This window comes from Dipteris shenzhenensis, chromosome 2 (assembly GCF_047967505.1).
Source record: "Dipteris shenzhenensis isolate YYH24624 ecotype China chromosome 2, Dip_SZ_1.0, whole genome shotgun sequence".
NCBI lineage: Eukaryota > Viridiplantae > Streptophyta > Polypodiopsida > Gleicheniales > Dipteridaceae > Dipteris > Dipteris shenzhenensis.
In genome coordinates this window covers 31,607,851-31,626,954 of record NC_141597.1, presented here as the reverse complement: position 1 = coordinate 31,626,954, position 19,104 = coordinate 31,607,851, and positions in this window count along the sequence as shown.

Below are 19,104 nucleotides of genomic sequence, written 5' to 3'. Positions count from 1 at the left end.
TCATTGTCTCCTCCTACTGGGTTGCACTAACCCTATAAGGAAGCTTGTTTGGTGGGCTGCTAGGCATGGTGGTCCTCAAGGCATCCTGGGGGATAATTCCCTATGGTAGGGAGTCAAAAAAACATTCGAAAAACTAAAAAAGGAAATCTGCCCTCTCTTTATGTAGCTCTAAAAAAGTGAGAATTTTCTTCTGTTTGTTGTTTTTCAGTTGCAAAAACCAAGTACGCAGAAAGATGCTTTTTCATTACATTTGAAATGGCCGAAGTCGATACAACTAGAATAGATTTTCCCTTCAGTTTAGCATCCAAAACATGAGTCTTCCCTTAGTGAGCCAAAGTTAGAGTTATGTTTTTGGTATCCAAAAGTGCTCCCTTCCTATGGTGCCAAGGTATACCTAGCAAAACATCACACCCATTCAACAGTATAACGTAGAACTCCTCAGTGTCCATGTACCTCTGATTGTGCATGTGGAGCTTTCCAATGATTGGTGTAACTGACTCACTGTGCCCTAGGCAAGCCATATCTGAGTCACATATTGGCCCCATCTCTTCTGCCTTTATACTCGATTTTCTAGCCACCTCTAGCGATATAAAATTGGCTTGAGCTCCTGGATCAAAGACAAACAAAGCAATCTAGTCATGGATTTTTTGGATATACCTTATGCAGATCACTTTGGTTGTAGTCTGAGCCCTGTGCGCTCATTTGTGGTTTGCATTGGGTTGTAGTGGATGCTTTACATGCAATTTGGATGCATTGCAATCCTTGTTGGATGCACTGAGAGGCTCAAATTGCCTTATGGGATGGTTTATTGATGAAGGTTTAGCACACAGATGCTATTTGTTGGCTCTTTCCCACAGCTTCCATAAGAAGAGTAGGGTATTCTAAGTTTGTAGGGTTCTAAGGCTTTTTGTCACCTATAGATATATCGATGTCGTTTTTTGTAGTATAAGTGTAGCTTAGGACCTCAGGTCGTATTCCGGTGAGAGACGTAGGCTTAAGTGAGGTAAGTAAACATAGTGCATGCATGTGTGAAAGGAACATGAATCATCATGATTGGGGTAATGAAGGCTTTCGCATTCATTGGGGGTTGAAGGGTTTAGGAGGAGTTTAAGGGCTAGAGAGAGATTCAGGGTTCAAGAGGAGGTTCCAAGGTTTAGAAGGATGTTCCAGGCTTTAGAAGAGGTTCAGGGTCTAGAAGGAAGATCCAAGGTTCAAGGTAGAGTACATGGCGGAGAACTCGTCTCCCTCATAGATCATGGAGGTCTAGGGTTGAGGGAATAAGGGTTTAGGGGGAGTATAGGAGTGGGAAAAGAAGAAGGTGTAAGAGTAGAAGGGTGGAGGAGAGGGTGGAGAAGGGAGGAGGAGAGAGTGGAGAAGGGAGGAGGAGGAGGGAGTGGACGGAGGAGGAGGAGGGAGGAGAGGGTGGAGAAGGGAGGAGGAGGAGGGAGGAGGAGGGAGGAGGAGGAGGAGGAGGAGTGGTTTCAAGGTTGGAGGAGAGGGGAGGAGGAGTTGCAAGGTTAGAACATGCTTTTGGACATGGAGTGCAAGGAAGCATGGACACTTTTAGAGACAATTGCTTAGAATACCAAAGTCAAACTCAACACATAGTAGACAATTGCTTGGAATACCAAAGTAGAACTCAACACAATGCCCCAAAAGAGTGTGGGCTTCATTCCATTATGGGGTATTTATACAAGTTGGACAGCTTCTATCTCTGCATGTAGGAATTGTAAGACAATCTCTCTCTACATGTAGAACTTGCATCTAGAAGTTGCATGTAGGAGTTACAAGTTGCATGTTGCATGCAGTAGTTGCATATAGAACTCGCATGTAGAACATGCATGTAGGAATCACATGTAGGAGTTGCATGTAGAACATGCATGTAGGAGTTGCATGTAGAAATTGCATGTAGGAATCGTATGTAGAACTTGCATGTAGAACATGTAAGTAGGAGTTGCATGTAGAACTTGAATGTTGGAGATGCATGTTGAGGATTCCTAAGAGAGATTATTCCTAGCCTTATGCAAGTACAAGTGGAGCTTTGCTGCTACTCTACACACACATTCTGAGCTACCTAAGTCCATGTTGGCATAGAGACAACATACGCTCGGATCCATTTTATTATCCATCGTCGAGTTATGCCTTATTGTGATCACGGAGTTGGGATGGCATGCGCATAACCCAGTGGCTGTGGAACCTGTGGCATGCCAATCTATCTTGCTATAAAGCCTTGGCACCATACAATTTTTGCTCTATTTCCAGGAAGCTATATCCACCATTTGTTCGAATAGGGATATGTGCGTGCTTCTAAGAAGATGACTCTTTGATAGAGTCGGTGGCTTGTAGTCTGAGCATCGATCCATTAATTGGGATTGGAACTGAGTGGAGGTAAATGGCGTTCGATGTGGTTGGGGACCTCCAGAATGTGTTCCAATGTTTTGCTGAAGATAGCACTTTGGCAAAGGATGTGGTCAAGGTTGTTTTCTCATGGTGTTGAAGTGCTCGGATCAGTGTGCCTTGGATGTTCCATTCTACACTAGAGTATGGGTCGATCATTGGCCAATTAATGGTGTGATCCTGACCCAAAGTGTGTATGTTGGCCTCCCATCTATGACGTCATGGAATTGCATAGAACTCGGGATGGGTTTTGAGACATGGAGGTATATGCAAGTACTCTTTCAAGAAGATTACATCAAAGAGCTTGGGGTGGCACCAATCAGGTTGGGGATCCAATTTGCTGACCTAAGCTTCAATTATTTGGTGCTGACGAAGGTTGGTAGGGAAGTTATCCAGGGTACATCCACCTCGAGTTTTCATATCAGGATATTTGCTCCAAAAATCCTTAATGGGGTTACTGGGAAGTGGTATCACATCAAAATCATACCCATCATTGGAATTTGGCATGGGAATAAAAATTGGATTATTTGGATCTTGATATTCAAAATTAAGTATGGGGTCATTTTCTAATGATGGCAACATAAAAGTGTCGGAGGTGATGGCGGGGCAGGGAGAGAATTTGGGGACATGGGGGAGAAATATGGAAGAGTGTTAGTTGTGGGAGGGGAATCAGAGGGGAGGGAGGGAAGAACTGGACTAATGGTTTGAGCAGCTTGGTAATCCTTGAGGATAGGATTAGCAAGGGAAGGGAAGAAGTTAGGTGTGAGGGGATGGTAAGTTTGCGACTATTGGGTTAGTTGAAAGTGGTGAGAGGCATGAGCAAAGAGACGATGAAGGAAGTAGATGTTAGACTGGAGTTCAGGGAAGGTTAAGAGGGTGGTAGTAGCAAGGGTAGGTGAGGTTATGATATTGGCATAGAGAGTGGTTAGATATGGGAAGTGAGATGTGAGATAGGCCATGTCGTCCTCCGACACTTCTTTTTATTGGTACAATGGGATCATTAACTGCAAGGGTGGGATGTTGGTTATGTCATGCCCTGTAGATAATAGGGATGGTGTTTGTAGCAATGACAACAAACCAGCAATAAGCCTGAGGGGAGGACTACCCATGGGGCATATATATGTGATGAAAGCATCCGTCTTGAGTGCTATAAACCCAGCATGTGTAGACAGGAAAAAGATATTTTTTTCATCTTTGGACAAGTCTTAGCAAATTATGCATAGAGTTTTTGCCCCTATGAAACATTCCCATTTGATGTTTAGATGAGCTGATATGATCCTGAGTTGGAGTTGCTTCCATTGGATAAGCACTCGTGGTTTTAGGTGATCTTTCACTTGTAGAGTAGCCACAAGCTCTTGGTACACCACCATTGCGCATTGTAGTGGGACTTCATTGATGGTGTCTTCCATTGTCTCATTATTTTGCACTAGCAATTGGAGTTCAAGCTCTGAGATGATTATATTTTTGGATTACATGTCATCCATTCTTTCCTTATACTTATCGTGGATGGATGTATACACCTCCTTAAGCTTTTTCATTTGCAAGGTGACCTGCGCTTGTTGAGGAATGACTTCAGTGGTATTGGACCATTGGTCCAAGACTTGTTGTGCTTGAGAAGTGCTGGCCTCAGTTATCTCTATTTTATTACATTCATAGATGGCTTTACCAACTACACTTGGGTCTATGGTCTCAAGGCAAAATCAGAAGTGTTTATGCATTTCAAACACTTGCTATCGTTGAAAATGAGACAGGACTCAAGGTGCAGACACTTCGCATAGATCGAGGGGGGGAATACATGTCTCATGAATTTGAGACATTTCCAAGGTCTGGGCCCCATCAATGGTTGTGTATGCTAGTGGTGATTGGGGTGGCATTTGTACTTCTTATGTTTCCATGTCATGCATAGAATCCTCATCAGAGCTATTGCTCTGAACCACAAATGCCTATGGTTGCCTTGGTTGAGCGGAGGTAGATGGCTGCGAACTCTAGAGGGGGTCTCGTGGTTGAGGTGGTGGACTCTTTCTTCGCATCCTCTTTAGTGGCGGCATTGTTTCTAACCCTGCATCCATGTTTATATGGTGTACCATTGATCATTAGATTAGTTAGTATGCACGCATGACACTTGTGTGTGTGTATTATGAGAGATCTTATTTTTACACATGCTTTGACAGTGTGGAATGAAAGTGTGTGGCACAATTATTCATGCAATTGACTATGTGTCTAAGCGAAAGCGTGTGAGTGCACGTGACCTAGTAACTAGGTAGGGACTAACTATATGCTTTTTTTGTTGTTGCTAGGATTTCATAAGGCAACTAGGTCCTAGGCATCACTTCTCAGCCCTAGGTTGAAATTGATTGATGCTACCTATATGTGCAAAGATGCACATATGCAAGTGAGTGCTTGTGATACAATCTAATAACAACTAAGGAAGACCTGGGGTTTCCAATTCTTCATTTTTGTTGGGGATGGCTTGCATGTTGATGTAGTATCGCTTCAGTCAGCTCCCATTTATGGTTGTATTGAATTGGAATCCATCTAATGTTTCTAACAGCACAACTCCGATGGGATTCATTTTTCTTACTTGATAGGTTCATTGACCTAAATACTTGAGTTTTCCTTTGTGGACTTCGGCATTGTATAGCAAGACCAGGTCACCTTCCTTGATGTCTTTGGCTTTAAGGTTTCTATCAAACCATGCCTTTCTTTTGCGTTTTTCTATTGTCATGGCATGATAGGCAACTAATCTGGTCTCTGTATGCTTCTCCAATTGATAGAATCTTTCTTTCAAGGATGCACGATCTCCCATGTATTCCTGTATTGCTATGCATAGGCTTGGTATAAAAAATTCTAGTGGGACCAGAGCTTTAAAGCCATACACCAATTAAAAAGGTGTATTCCCTGTACTGACCTTGAGTGTGGTTTGGTATGCCCATAAAGCTGCATTTAGTTTCTTTGCCCAATTAGAATGCCGTGGTTCTACTACCTTGGTGAGGATAATGCACAATATTTTGTTGGTGGATTCGGCTTGTCCATTCCCTTGGGGGTAGTAGGGTGTGCTTTTTCTATGGATTACCATAAAGCCAGATAAGAGTTCTTGGTTAGCCTCATTGACAAAATGCGTGCCTCTATCCGACACAATTTCAATGGGCATCCGAATCGGGTGATCATATTCTTGTATAAGAACCTTGTTGTGCTTCTAGCATCTGCCTTTCTGACTACTTTAGCTTCGACCCATTTGGTAAAGTAACTAGTGGCCACAATGATGTAGCATGCCTGTGTTCCCTTTGTTGCTCGATGGATGGGGCCCACAAAATCAATCCCCCATTTTTCAAATGGTTTTTGTGCAATGAAGGTTATTAGGGGGTTGAAGTCCTTGTGTTGTGGTTAGTAGTCCGTTGGCATACATCACAGCTTTTGACATATTCATAGGCATCTGCCCAAAGTGTTGGCCACTAGTAGCTTGCAAGGAGGACTTTTCTTGCTGTCGCTTCCCCTTGGAAGTGTCCTCATGCAATGCCTTCATGGACTTCACTAAGGATTGGCATGATCTCATGAGGCATTACACATCTTCTTAAAACCTAGTCCTTGCCCATCTTGTATAGTTGTCTTGGTTGATAGGGTGTAGCTTTTAAAATTAGTTTTTTCGCATCCACTACTTTCATTTCAGGGGGTGGTCTTCTTGCCATTAAGTACCCAATGATATCTGCACACCAATCTGGAATAACATTATCTACTAAAATAGTGTGGCATTTGGCAAGTGATCTTCTACTCCAGTGGCTTCTTCTCCCAACTTGACATGAGACATGTGATCGGCAATGTAGTGTTGGGCACCTTTGCGGACCACTATTTTGAAGTTGAATTCTTGAAGCAATAGGAGCCATCTGATTATTCTTCCTACTATACATGGACGGTTCATAAGATAAAGCAATGCTTGATGATCAGTGTAGAAGACACAATCATTTGCCAATAGATAGTGCCAAAATTTCTTAACACTATACACCATTGCTAGGTCTTCTCTTTCTATGGTGGTATAGTTGATCTCCGCATCATTGAGTTGTCGACTGGCAAAGTAGAATGGGTAGTCTTTCTTATGTTCACCAGGTTAGCAAAGAACACTCCCAATTGGATACGTGGAGCCATCATTATGAACATGAAAATCAATATCCCAATTGGGAGATATAAGGATGGGTGATGTGATTAGGCACTACTTTAAAAGCTCAAAGGCTTGGTCGCACTCTTCTGTCCATAAGAATTCCACTAATAATCTTTAAAGTGGTATGGCTATCATGGCATACCGCAAGATAAATCTTCTATAATAGCCGGGATGTCCCATAAAGACCTGTACACCTTTTGAATTTGTAGGAGGAGGCAATTCCATGATGATGTTGATTTTGTCCATGTCAATTGCAATCCCATGTTGAGAAATGATGTGTCCCAAAACAACTCTATGGGTGACCATGAATTGGCACTTTGTTGGATTTAAAAAGATGCCATACTCCCTACATTTGATTAGAACTACTTTAAGACATTTGAAGTGGTCTTTTTTGTTTGAGTGGATGCACAAATCATCCAAGAACACTTGTAGAATCTTATTAGAAATGACTTGAAAGCTATGAACATGACTCTCTAGAATGTGGCCGGGGCATTACAAAGGTCGAATGGCATGACTCTATAAGCAAATATACCCCATTCTATAGCAAATGTTATTTTTTATTGATCAGTAGGAGCAATTTGCACTTGGCTATAGCCACTAAAGCTATCCAAGAAGCTGCATATCTCTAATCTAGCCACCTTTTCCAATACTATTTCTGTTAAGGGTAGGGGATAGTGATTCTTGATTGTGGCGGCATTCACATTCTTTAAGTTAACACATATTCTTAGCTTCTTGTTGCATTTAGGCACGATGATGATGGGTGAAACCCGATCAGTGTTCTCTATCTCATAGATGAATCCGTCACCTAAGGGTTTTTTGCAATTCATCATAGACCTTTCCTAATAGGTATCGTGTGTACTAACACTTCCGGCAAAATTCCCTTCATTTTCTTGTATGACAATGCTAGGCAATCTTGGTATTCCATTACAAGTGCTTTGAGATTTGTTTCATCTTCGTGTGTAAGCTGTTTTCCAATGAATACCAATTTTCTTCCTCACCTTCAAGGGCGAGGTTTATTGTGTGAGTTTTGGTCGATCGCTCATAGATAGGAGTCTCTCCAATATTATCGGCTTCTTGCACATTAAGTTCTCTTACTAGTCTTGGCATTGCTATGGGGATAGTACCATTTGTGTAGTTCTTGAAGTACTCTGGCACTTCTCAAAAATCAGCCTCTAATGGTGTTGAATTGTTAGTTATTATTAACTAACTTAACTATGGGCCTAACTAGTTGTAGTTAGGTAAACTAACTATAGTTTGTCTAGTAACTATAGTATAGTTAGTCTAGCCTAACCAAAACCTAACTAACCCTCCCAACCTAACCTAGGTTAGTGATTAGGTTAGGTCCTTTTGTTTTTGTTTTTGTTTTTTTTTTGAAAGGGGGGGGGGGGGGGGGGAGCAGCAGCTGTTGGGAGGGTGGAGGAGGGGGGGAGGGGGGTGTTGGGGTGAGAGGTAAGGGAGGAGGGTGGTGAGAGGGGAGGTGGAGGGGATTGAAAGGGGGGGGGACGACCATTTTTTGAGCAAAATCTTCCGAGCATCTGAGCGAAGGGGAAAAAAAGCTTCCAACTATTTAAAAATATGGCAAAAATGGATCAACTAAAACACATGTAGAGTACACTTCTCTATGAAAATTCCCTTATGATCCTTCTTACAACTTTTACTTAATAGGGGTGACATTGAAAATCCTCTCTCAACCTATCTTCATGAATGAGTTTCTGCAAAGAAACCTCATTGAAGCAAGCCATCAAGGGTAGTTTTTCCAGCGAAACCCCTTTGAAGTAGGTCTTCCATGGTAGTTTCGCTGGTGAAACTACTTTGGACAACACTTTTAATAGTGACGTAACTTTCACATCCAATCTCCAAATATAGTCATTTAACCACTCAAATTGATCGAAAAACCTCATTTGAGGACATATACGGGGTTATATATTGGAAAATCTTGCATATATAGTAATTAAATATTACATGTATTTTATGAGTGATATATAATCCCAAGTTAATACTTATTTATAGTAATTTAAACTTCTTTAAGAACATATCCATAAGTATCTTATTATTTATGCTATTAAAACACTAAAAAGATCTTGTCATCTTGATATAAATGTGTTTAATATGTAATTATATTTGTATAATATTATTACATTAAGAGTGATTATGAGGGATGTTTCTTAAATGAATTAGTTTTTAACACTTTTTAAAGGTAATAACAGGGGTACAAAGGGATGTCTATGAAAAATAAAATATATGTTATGTAAAAGTGAATGAGTGACTAGTCTGTATATTTTTATGATGACAAAGGGATCTAGTTCTAGTAAAAATATAAGTGTAAAAACCATGTTTCCTAAAGAAATACAATTTTTTAAATCTCTTGAAAAACACGCTCAGATAAACCTGCTCATAGGTTTTTTTCCGTAAAATTGACGCATCCAAAAGGGGGGAGGGTGCAAGGAGGGGCACAGAGGAGGTGGAGAGGGGGGTGGAGGGATGGTGGTGGATGGGGTTGTGGTGATGGAAATCTAATGGACAGAAAACTTTGACGAAAATTCAAAGGGAGGAGGAGATGGTCACTTGCAATGCTCTCCCAAGTCTTTGTTGATGTAACAAGGCTAGGTTACCGCTGCTGCGAGAAGGGCTCAAAATAACTTATCGAGATGAGGATAGGAGTAGGGTGGTGGTTGATGGAGACGGAGGAGGGTCTTGCCGCATGTCATGCGAGTGACCCGAGACCCAAGTTCGGTCCCCAATAGCGGCACCAAATGTTGTCTCTGTGTTACCCAATTGCAGGTTCTGAGGGTATTAGTCACCTACAGTCATGTCGTTGCTCATTGTAGCATAGGTGTTCACAAGTGTAGCATAGGTCCTTGGGCCGTGTTCCATTGAGAGGTGTAGGCTAAAGCATGGAAAGCAAATCTCATGCGTACGTGAATGAGAAAGAGGGCTTGATTATAACAATTGATGGAGGCTCTCTCCTCCATGGGAGTTCAAGGGTTTAGAAGGGGATTTCAGGGTTGGAAGTGGGGACAGGGTTGAGATAGTTAACTAAGGAGGTTGCAGGGTTTAGGAGGAGTCCAAGGTTGGGGAGTGGAGAGCTAGTCTCCTTCACAGATTCAAGGGGTAAGGGTTGAGGAGAAGGGAGGGAGGATGAGGAGGAGGAGGGAGGAGGGAGGAGGAGGAGAAGGGAGGAGGAGGAGGGAGGAGGAGGAGGAGGTGGAGGAGAAGGGAGGAAGGAAGAGGAGATGGAGGAGAAGGGAGGGAGGAGGAGGAGATGGAGGAGAAGGGAGGAGGAGGAGGGAGGAGTTCAAGGGAGGGAGGAAGGAGGAGAAGGGAGGAGGAGGAGGAGGAGGAGGAAGGAAGAGGGAGGAAGGAGGAGGAGGAGGGAGTTCAAGGGTAGAGAGTGCAAGGGTAAGGGCATGCTAGAACACTATAGTGTAAGAGAGCATGGACGCAATGGAAATCAATCGCATGAACACAATAGTGAGCTTGAACACTGAATCCCAAAGAGTGGGAGCTATATTCGATTGAGAGATATTTATACATGTTGGTCTCTCCACTTTTGGGGGGACCTTTTGGGTCTCTACACAAAGTGGAGGGACCTCCGAAAATGTAGGCTTTTAGTTTTCTCTCTCTAGATTTAGTATTTCTCTCTCTAGATCCTGATTTTGCAAATGTATGATTGGATCTTTTCCAGAGAGGATTTTGGGTATCCTCATCCTTTAAGATTTATCATACTATCTTTCAGGCTCAAGATATTACAAGCGGAGCTTCGCCCACTACTCTACACACACAATGCTCTCATAGTTGTTGTTATAGACTGCACCTCTAGCCCTTGTTGCCAAAGGGTTAACAACTCCCCTGGACCAATTTGATTACCCATCCTCGGGTTATGGTTGGGTCTTCAGATGATGTTGTGATGCAATTGTCTTTACCCAATGAGTATGGTAAAGATGGCGACAGTGATAGATCGAGCGAGCTTCTTATCGATTTTTTCCTTGTAATCCACGACCACCGTAGATTGGTTGCTCAGTTTTTAAGAAGCCAATGTCAACCATTTCTTCAAACAAACACACATAATGTCCTTGAAGAGATATGGCCCTTTGAAAGAGGCGACTTGTTGTTTGAGCATCTATCTATTGATTTGGATTGAAGCTGATGTTGAGCAAATGGTTGTCAATGGTGAGGGACACCTCCAGGATGATTGCTAAGGCTTCATTGTATTTTGCACTTTCCTTGAGTGTTTTGTCACATAACTTCTTTGCATAATTAATGCATGTCTGTCCAAGGCTCTGATGAGTGTTTCCTAGCTTGTCCATTTGATTTTAGAGTTTCTATTGATTAACGACCAATTGCGAGTGCATCTATATTATCTGGATCATGATGATGGCATCCCATCGATAGCGATGGAGCACCGCATCAAATGTGGGATGCATGCAAAAGGAAGATGGAGCCTACATATATTCAAGGAGGTACTTTTCATTAAGCAGCTTTGGTCTATGCCAAGTAGGCTGCTGTGGCTCCAATTTCATGTTGATGTTTAGAGTGATTTGTGCTTGGCGGATACTCATTGAAATTCCCGAGAGGTCCCATCCTCCTCTTGACTGTATGTTTGGGTATTGCCTCCAAAAGCCACCAATGGGATTACCAGGCATGGGAATCCTATCTGGGAGAGGAAGATGTTATAGGGGAAAAGCTTGAGGTCAAAACAAGTAGTGAATTCGAGAAGTTAGAAGTAGGGATGTTGGAGGAAAGTGGAGGGAGAGCATTCCTCTCGTCTTCATCCATCTGCTAGCATAGATCTCAGAGATTCTTTGTGCTTACTGGTCTGGTCCAATCAAGACCAGACACTACATGTAACATTTTGATTTGCAAGTGTTTCCAAAGTGCGTATTCTTCCTTCAAGGTGATCCTCTTGCTGGAGGACTGCAACAAGCTCTTGGTATAATGTAGTGATGCCTTGTATCAAAAGATCTTGTGCTGACCCCTCCGCATCATCATCGGCTTGACCCAGTAGTTGAATTTCCAACTTGGAAATTATAGCTTTTTTATTTGGCCACTCCATGCACTTATCTTTATACTTACCCAATGTGGAGGTGTATGCAAGCTTTAGACTATTGAATTGTTGAGCTGCTTTTGGATGCCCTAGAACTTGATCATTAAGCACACAGAGTTGGAGTATCTCTTGTGCTTGAGTGTCCAGTTCTGCTTTGGTGTGCACAATTATCTCCCTTGATTCCATGCCTTCCTTCTCTAGTGCTTGAATTTGATTTTCACCCTAGGTAGCTAGGGTAATCCTAGGGGTAGGGGATGGGTTTATTTTTTTTCCCTTTTTACCCCTCTAGGTATAGGCTATTTTGCAACTCATTGTTTGTGTCTAATATGGCATGGAGCTGATCCTCTTTAAGTAATAATCTTTCATTTAATTGCACCAGTTCCTTTTTGATATCATCACAAGTGGCTTGCATATGGGAGAGGGATAACTCAACCTTTTCCTTTTGGTTCAAGGCCTTAGATAGTTGTAGGTGTTTATTTTGGAGAGGAACCATGGCTTGTAGGGCATCCTCTCTACTTTCTGCTAGAGCATTGTGTGCAAGGAGTTGTTGCTGCATTTGTTCTGCTTTCCTTGAGCTTCATAATTTCAATCTCGGCACTTTGCACTTTGGATTGGAGTGATGGGAGCATTTGTCTTTCCATTTCTCTTTTCTACTCCTCACGGTGTTCTACACCTGCATCTTGCATAGTCAATTGCTCTGGCTTAATTTCTCCTGCCTCTATTATCCCTTGGTTCTGTGGCATTTCTTCTTGGCATGTTGCATTTATTTGCTCATTAGTATCATTGTCGAGAACCACTAGCCGTGGTCATTTTGGTGCTAACCTCTGGGTAGGTGAGTCTGCACCGTGTCCTTCTTCAGGTTGGTAATTTGAGGAGGGCTATTGAGGTTGAGGCTTAGGCCGTTTGGCATGGTGTTGCTTTGACAATGGTGTTGTAGACCTTTTTCCCATCTTATTGGATTGTCTTCACCCTGGCATTGCACACATGAATCCCTGTTTGACAGTGCCAATATAGTGTCATGTGCTAAGAGTGCATGTTTCTTTTGTGAGTGGCTAATGCATTTTACTCTTTTTGTGATGAGGGTGTTGTGTGTGTGGATTTACAACAAGTATCTCTTGGGGCTTTTATTTGTGTAATTTATTCGTGGTGCTCAAAACATGTGGGTGCGCTTATGCATGACTACTGAGGTAGGCATTCCTCCTATATGCTTAATTTGCTAAGGGAATCATAGGGCAATTAGGACACAATCATCACCTCTGAGCCCTAGGTTGAAATCGATTGAAACTACTTATATGTGCGAAGGCGTACATATGCTAGTGAGTGCTCGTCAAACAATCTAGTCCTAACTATGGAAGACTTGGGACCCCCAAATCTTCATTATTGTTAGGGATGGCTTGCATGTTGATGTAGTAGTGCTTTAGTTGGCTCCCGTTTGTTGTTGTTGTGAAGTGGACTCCATCCTGTGTTTCTAGCAGAACAGCTCCGATGGGAATCATTTTTTTGACTCTATAGGGTCCTTGATCTAGAAATTTGAGCTTGCCCTTATGGACTTTGGTATTGTACTTGATCTAGCAGAACTAGGTCACCTTCTTTGATGTCTTTGTCTTTGAGGTTTCTATCAAACCATGCCTTCCTTCTTTGCTTTTCTGTTGTCATGGCATGGTAGGAAACTAATCTGGTCTCTGTATGCTTCTCTAATTGGTAGAGTCTTTCTTTCAGTGATTCATGATCTCCCATGCATTCTTGTACTGCTATGCATAGACTAGGTATTACAAATTCCAATGGGACCGCAGCTTCAAGGCCATACACCAATTGAAAAGGTGTATTTCTTATACTGACCTTGAGTGTGGTTCTATATGCCCATAAGGCTGCATTTAGTTTCTCAGCCCAATCAGAACGCTTTGGTTCTACTATCTTGGTGAGGACAATACATAGAATTTTGTTGGTGGATTCGGCTTTTGTCTATTCCCTTGGGAGTAGTAAGGTGTGCTCTTTCTATGGATCACCATAAAGCCAGACAAGAGTTCTTGGATGACCTCATTGACAAAATGTGTGCCTCTATCTGACACAATTTCAATGGGACATCCAAATCGGGTGATCACATTCTTGTACAAGAACCTTGCTGTGCTTTTGGCATCTGCCTTTCTGATGGCTTTCTCGTACAAGAACCTTGTTGTGCTTTTGCCATCTGCCTCTCTGACGGCTTTAGCTTTAGCCCACTTAGTAAAGTAATATGTGGCCACAATGATGTAGCATGCTTGTGTTTCTTTTGCTACTGGGTGGATGGGACCAACAAAATCAATCTCCCATTTCTCAAAGGGTTTTTGTGCAACGTCTGTTGTTAGGGGATTGAAGTCTTTGTGTTGTGGTTTAGAAGTTTGTTGGCATACATCACAACTTTTGACATATTCATAAGCATTTGACCAAAGTGTTGGCCACTAGCATCCTGCGAGAAGGACTTTTCTAGCTGTTGCTTCCCCTTGGAAATGTCCACTTGCAATGCCTTCATGTGCTTCACTGAGGATTGGCATGATCGCATGTGGCATCACACAGCTCCTTAAAACCTGGTCCTTGCCCATCTTGTATAGTTGACCTGCAATGAGTTGATAGGGTGCAACTTTTAGAATTAGTTTCCTAGCATCCACTACTTTCATTTCAAGACGTGGTCTTCCTGCCCTTAAATACCCAATGATGTCTACACACCAATTAGGCACAGCGTCTGTTTGAAATAATGCAGCATCTGGTAGGTCATCTTCTATTCCTTCCGACTCTTCTCCTGTCCTCAATCATGACATGTGAGCGGCAATGAAATGTTGAGCTCCTTTTCTCACCATGAGTTTGAAATTGAATTCTTGTAATAGTAGAAGCCATTGAGTGATCCGGCCTATGGTACATGGCCGATTCACAAGATATAATAAGGCTTGATGATCTTTGTAGAAGATAAAGTCAGTAGCCAATAGATAGTGTTGAAATTTCTTCACATTGTAGATCATTGCCAAGACTTCTCTTTCTGTTGTGGTGTAATTTACCTCCACATCATTTAGCTGTCTGCTTTTGTAAAGTATACTGGGTAGTCTTTGTTGTGTTTGCCAAGTTGACATAATACACTCCCTACTGCATAATTGGAACCATCAGTATGTACATGAAAGTCTATGTCCCAATTTGGTGCCATTAGAATAGGGATTGTGTGATCGATCTCCACTTGAGGGTTTCGAATGCTTGTTCGCATTCATCTGTCCAAATTAATTTGACTAGGAGCTTGTATAGGGGCCTTGTAATCATGGCATACCTCAGTATGAATCTTCTATAGTATCCGGCATGTTCCATGAAGACTTGAATTCCGCTGGCATTTAGTGGGGGGGAGTTCCATGATGATCTTTATTTTGTCCATCTCAGTTGCACTCCCATGTTGAGAGACTAGGTGTCCCAAGACTACTCCCTGTGTGACCAAGAATTGGCATTTTAGAGGATTCAAAGAGATTCCATACTCCTTGCTTTTTTAAAGCAATTCTTCAAGGCATTACAAGTGATCCTTTTTTCTTGAGCGTACGCACAAATCGTCAAGGAAGACTTGTAGGAACTTGTTGAGAAATTCCTTGAAGGCAGTGTACATTACCCTTTGAAAAGTAGATGGGGCATTGCATAAGCCAAATGGCATGACTCTGTATGCAAAAATACCCCATTCTATGGAAAATTCTATCTTTGCTTGATCTTGAGGTGCAATTTGTACTTGGTTGTACCTACTAAACCCATCCAAGAAGCTATACACTTCAAATCCTGCTACTCCTTCTAAAACTGCTTTAGTTAATGGTAGGGGATAATGATCTCTGATTGTTGTGTTGTATTGACGTTCTTGAGATTCACACATATTCTGAGCTTCTTGTTTTTCTTAGGAACAATCACAATTGGTGACACCCAATCGGTATGCTCGATCTCATAAATGAAACTAGCCTCCAGTAGTTTTCTAGTTCTTCATAGACATGGGTGCCATACTTGGGATTTGTCTTGTAAGGTCCACATACCTTTGGTTTGGATCCTTCCCTTATTGGTATGGTATGTACTACAACTTCTGGGGAAATCCCTTTCATTTCTTTGTAGGACCAAGCCATGCAATCTCTATATTCCATTAGCAATGCTTTCAATTCATTTTCTTCTTCTAGAGTCAGCTATTCACCGATGTATACTAGCTTTTCTTCTTCACCGTCCAAGGCAAGATTCAGTTTCCTTGTCTTGGCTGGTCCTTCATAAACTGGGGTATCCTCAATATTCTCTATTTCTTTGAGCTCTGATTTGAGCTCTGATTCCCGAAGTGGCCTAGGCATTGCTATTGTTGTTTCTCCTCTAGTGTAGTTTTTGAAGTAATCGGGAACTTCCCTTAGGCCTTCATGGCACTTTGAGGTGCTTGCTTGGCTACTACTAGCTTCACTAGAATATGTTTGGTCCAATTCACCTGTGTTCCCTTGTTCTTCTTTTTTGTTACTATTGACCTTTTTACTCTTCATTCTCACATTGGGTTTGAACTTTCTAAGTTTTTTTCTTAGTGAGACCAGTGATGGATTTTCAATAGGAGTTGCACTCCCAAGGAGTGGTTCTTTGGCCATACAAAGACCTTCAAGACCTTCAGGATCCCATTTAAAATGTGGGGACTCAGGTGCTTTTGTGGGCTTAGTCAAGTACAATTCTACCACTCTTGTCTGCATTCTTTCAAATTCATTGAAATGCTCTATCTTGGCCTTGTGGCACTATACACCCTCCTTCTTTTTCCTAGACCGGTTGCCTTTGGATTGTGATGGAGGGTTGATCTTGGGGAATTCAATGGCCATGAGTACCTGTAGGATTGCCAAGTCATCATCAAATACTTGGCCTTCCAAGGATGCATTATCAGCTTATGTTTCCAGATCCCACTCTATGTTGGCACTGTAGCCTTCTATTATGGACTCTTTAGGGTCACTGTCCCATTCAACACCTATCATGAAGACTGGCATTTCCACTACTTCTGATTCATCATCCCAGATTGGTGCTTCTAGTTGTATCAGTTGGGCATCCACATCTGGCAACATTAGATGTGTTGTTTTACAATTATCTATTGTAGCCAACGTTTGTATCCAATTGTTGATGTCACTTTGTGTATCCCCTTCTATGGGCTTTTGTGCACTGGTAGGTTCAGGGGATGCATGACTAGTGGCTGTAGTGGAAAAAGTGTCTTCAACATTTCTAAGAATAGTGGGTTTGATTTCCCTTGTTCCCAGACTTATCTTTACAGCGGTTTCTCTATTTTGGATAGTGATCCTATCGGTGCCCCAATCATGGAGTATCGACGCTTCTCAAAGCCATCGTCTTCCCAACAATATCTAGTATGATGTGGCACCCTTGGGAAGATCCAAGATAGTAAATTGGAGTGTGAATCTTACTCCAGCAATTTTTATTGACACATTGTCAATGATACCTAATGGCTTCATTTTCGTGTGGTCAGCTAGGTGGATGTTAAATGTGGCCTTTTGCATTGGAGGTGGACCCCATTCTTCATATAGCTCTCTTGCCAGAATGTTTACTCTGGCTTCACCGTCCACTATTGCTGGGTATTGACCAAAGGCTTTATGCTCCAGCGGGATGGTTACATTTTTTATGTCATCTCGAGCACTGAATTTTACTGAAATTGTCTTTTCCTCTTCTTCAGGTGGGGGGAAATATTGTGAAGATTCGATCCATCCCTTAAAACTTTCCCACATTGTAGGGCAATTTCTTAGTAAGGTCCCAATTAGCATCGTGACTCGGTAGCTTATCAAGCTTGCTAGTGCGATGCCATCCAATTGGGGATGTTTTGCATGTTGCTCTATTACCTCTTGGAAGTTGTTGGGATCAATCACTGTGTCAATGCTAGGTGCTGATGGTGCTCTGTCCTCTATTGCTACCATCCTGTCTGCCTCAAAATTTTCTTGTTCTTGTTGAACCCATTGCTTCAAGGCTTGGTATCGCATCTTTTCAGTTTCAGCATTGGGGTATGCTTCCTTGGCTCCTTGGGTGGCACTTTCCGTGGATGTGCTAGGCATGGTCTCACTGTGTTGTGGGATTGGCATGGCTTGTTTTGCCAAAGGGCTCTTTGCTTTTTGAGCAAAAAAGAGTTTTTGCCATGCCGCTTCTTTCTGTTGTCTTGTTATGATCAAGATCGGTTGTGATGCCACACTTAGTGTTGCCACACTATGATTTTCCACACTTATCATCCCTAGGGGTACTTCAAGTTTTACTTCCGTGTTTGGCTGAGGCTTTGTTCTTAGTGGGCAATCCATGCAAGCATGCCCAACTCCGCATTCCCTCCACACAGGTTGGAATGAAGTGGGGTTACCCTGGTGTAGGCATTCTACTATGCGGTGGTTTTCTCCACAACCAAAACACTTGATGGGTGTTCGATATGTGGTGGGTCTTACTTGATTTGCATACATCGGGATGAGTCCTTCAGCAGCATCCATGTAGTACATAGGGTATTATGTTTCATACTCATAGTGAGGCTCCTGCTCTTCAGTTTGGAGTTGTTGCACCAGAACTACTAGAGCAAGATTGGGAGCCCGTGGATATTGCGGGGGATTGGGATTCCTCATTAGTTGAGGCACTTTTGTTCTCACCGGGGAGTGGGTTGAGACGTGGCACTTGTGCATTACGTGCTAGTCCCAGTTGTCTGTACACTGGGATTTGCGACGGCTATTGGTATTGTTGGGGCTAGGGTTGTGCTACCCTCATATTATAGAAGCAAGTATTTACATCATGCCCTACAGCATTGCAAATGGGGCACCATAAGTGTGGGGGATGAGCCATTTCTGGTGGGTTGAGTCTGTTCCTCAAGATCAGGCATTCATTGGCTGTATGGTTGGCCATATAATGTGGGCACCATCTCTCCGTGGATACTGTGGCGGCTGAGAGACATGCAACTTTTGCTCGATGGCTTGCATTATTTCTTCTTTTACTCTTAGGGCCATGGCTTCCACTCTGTCTTCAGTGGTGTGATCTTTGTGAGAAGTGCTTCCCTTCTTTGATGATTTCTTATCGCGATGACTTGATTTATATCCATCACTGTTGCTGTTAGAATCGGTCATGCCATCCTCGATTTCAATTGCAACTTCATGAGCATTGCTGAAATGTGCATAGCTGCTGGCTTTTTTCATATCCTTGCAAGTGAGTTTTTTCAGGCCAGAGATGAACCATGCTATGAGATACTTGTCGTCTAGACAGGGATCACATTTTGCTATTAATCTTTTCATTCTTCCCAAGTATGTTCTGACCTTTTCTTTCTTGCGCATGTCTATATTGCCGAGTTGTAATGTAGGGTCATCTTGCAGCCTTTATGTTTGGAATCTTCTTCTGAACTGGTTAAATAGCAATGCCCATGTGGCTCTCTCCTCTACAAGAAGGTCGAGGTACCATTCCGAAGCCTCATTGGTTAGGGCCATTGGGAACCAAGCGGCTTTGGTTTCATTTGACTGGTTGCCTCTAGCACAAAGTGTTGCGTCGAAGAGTT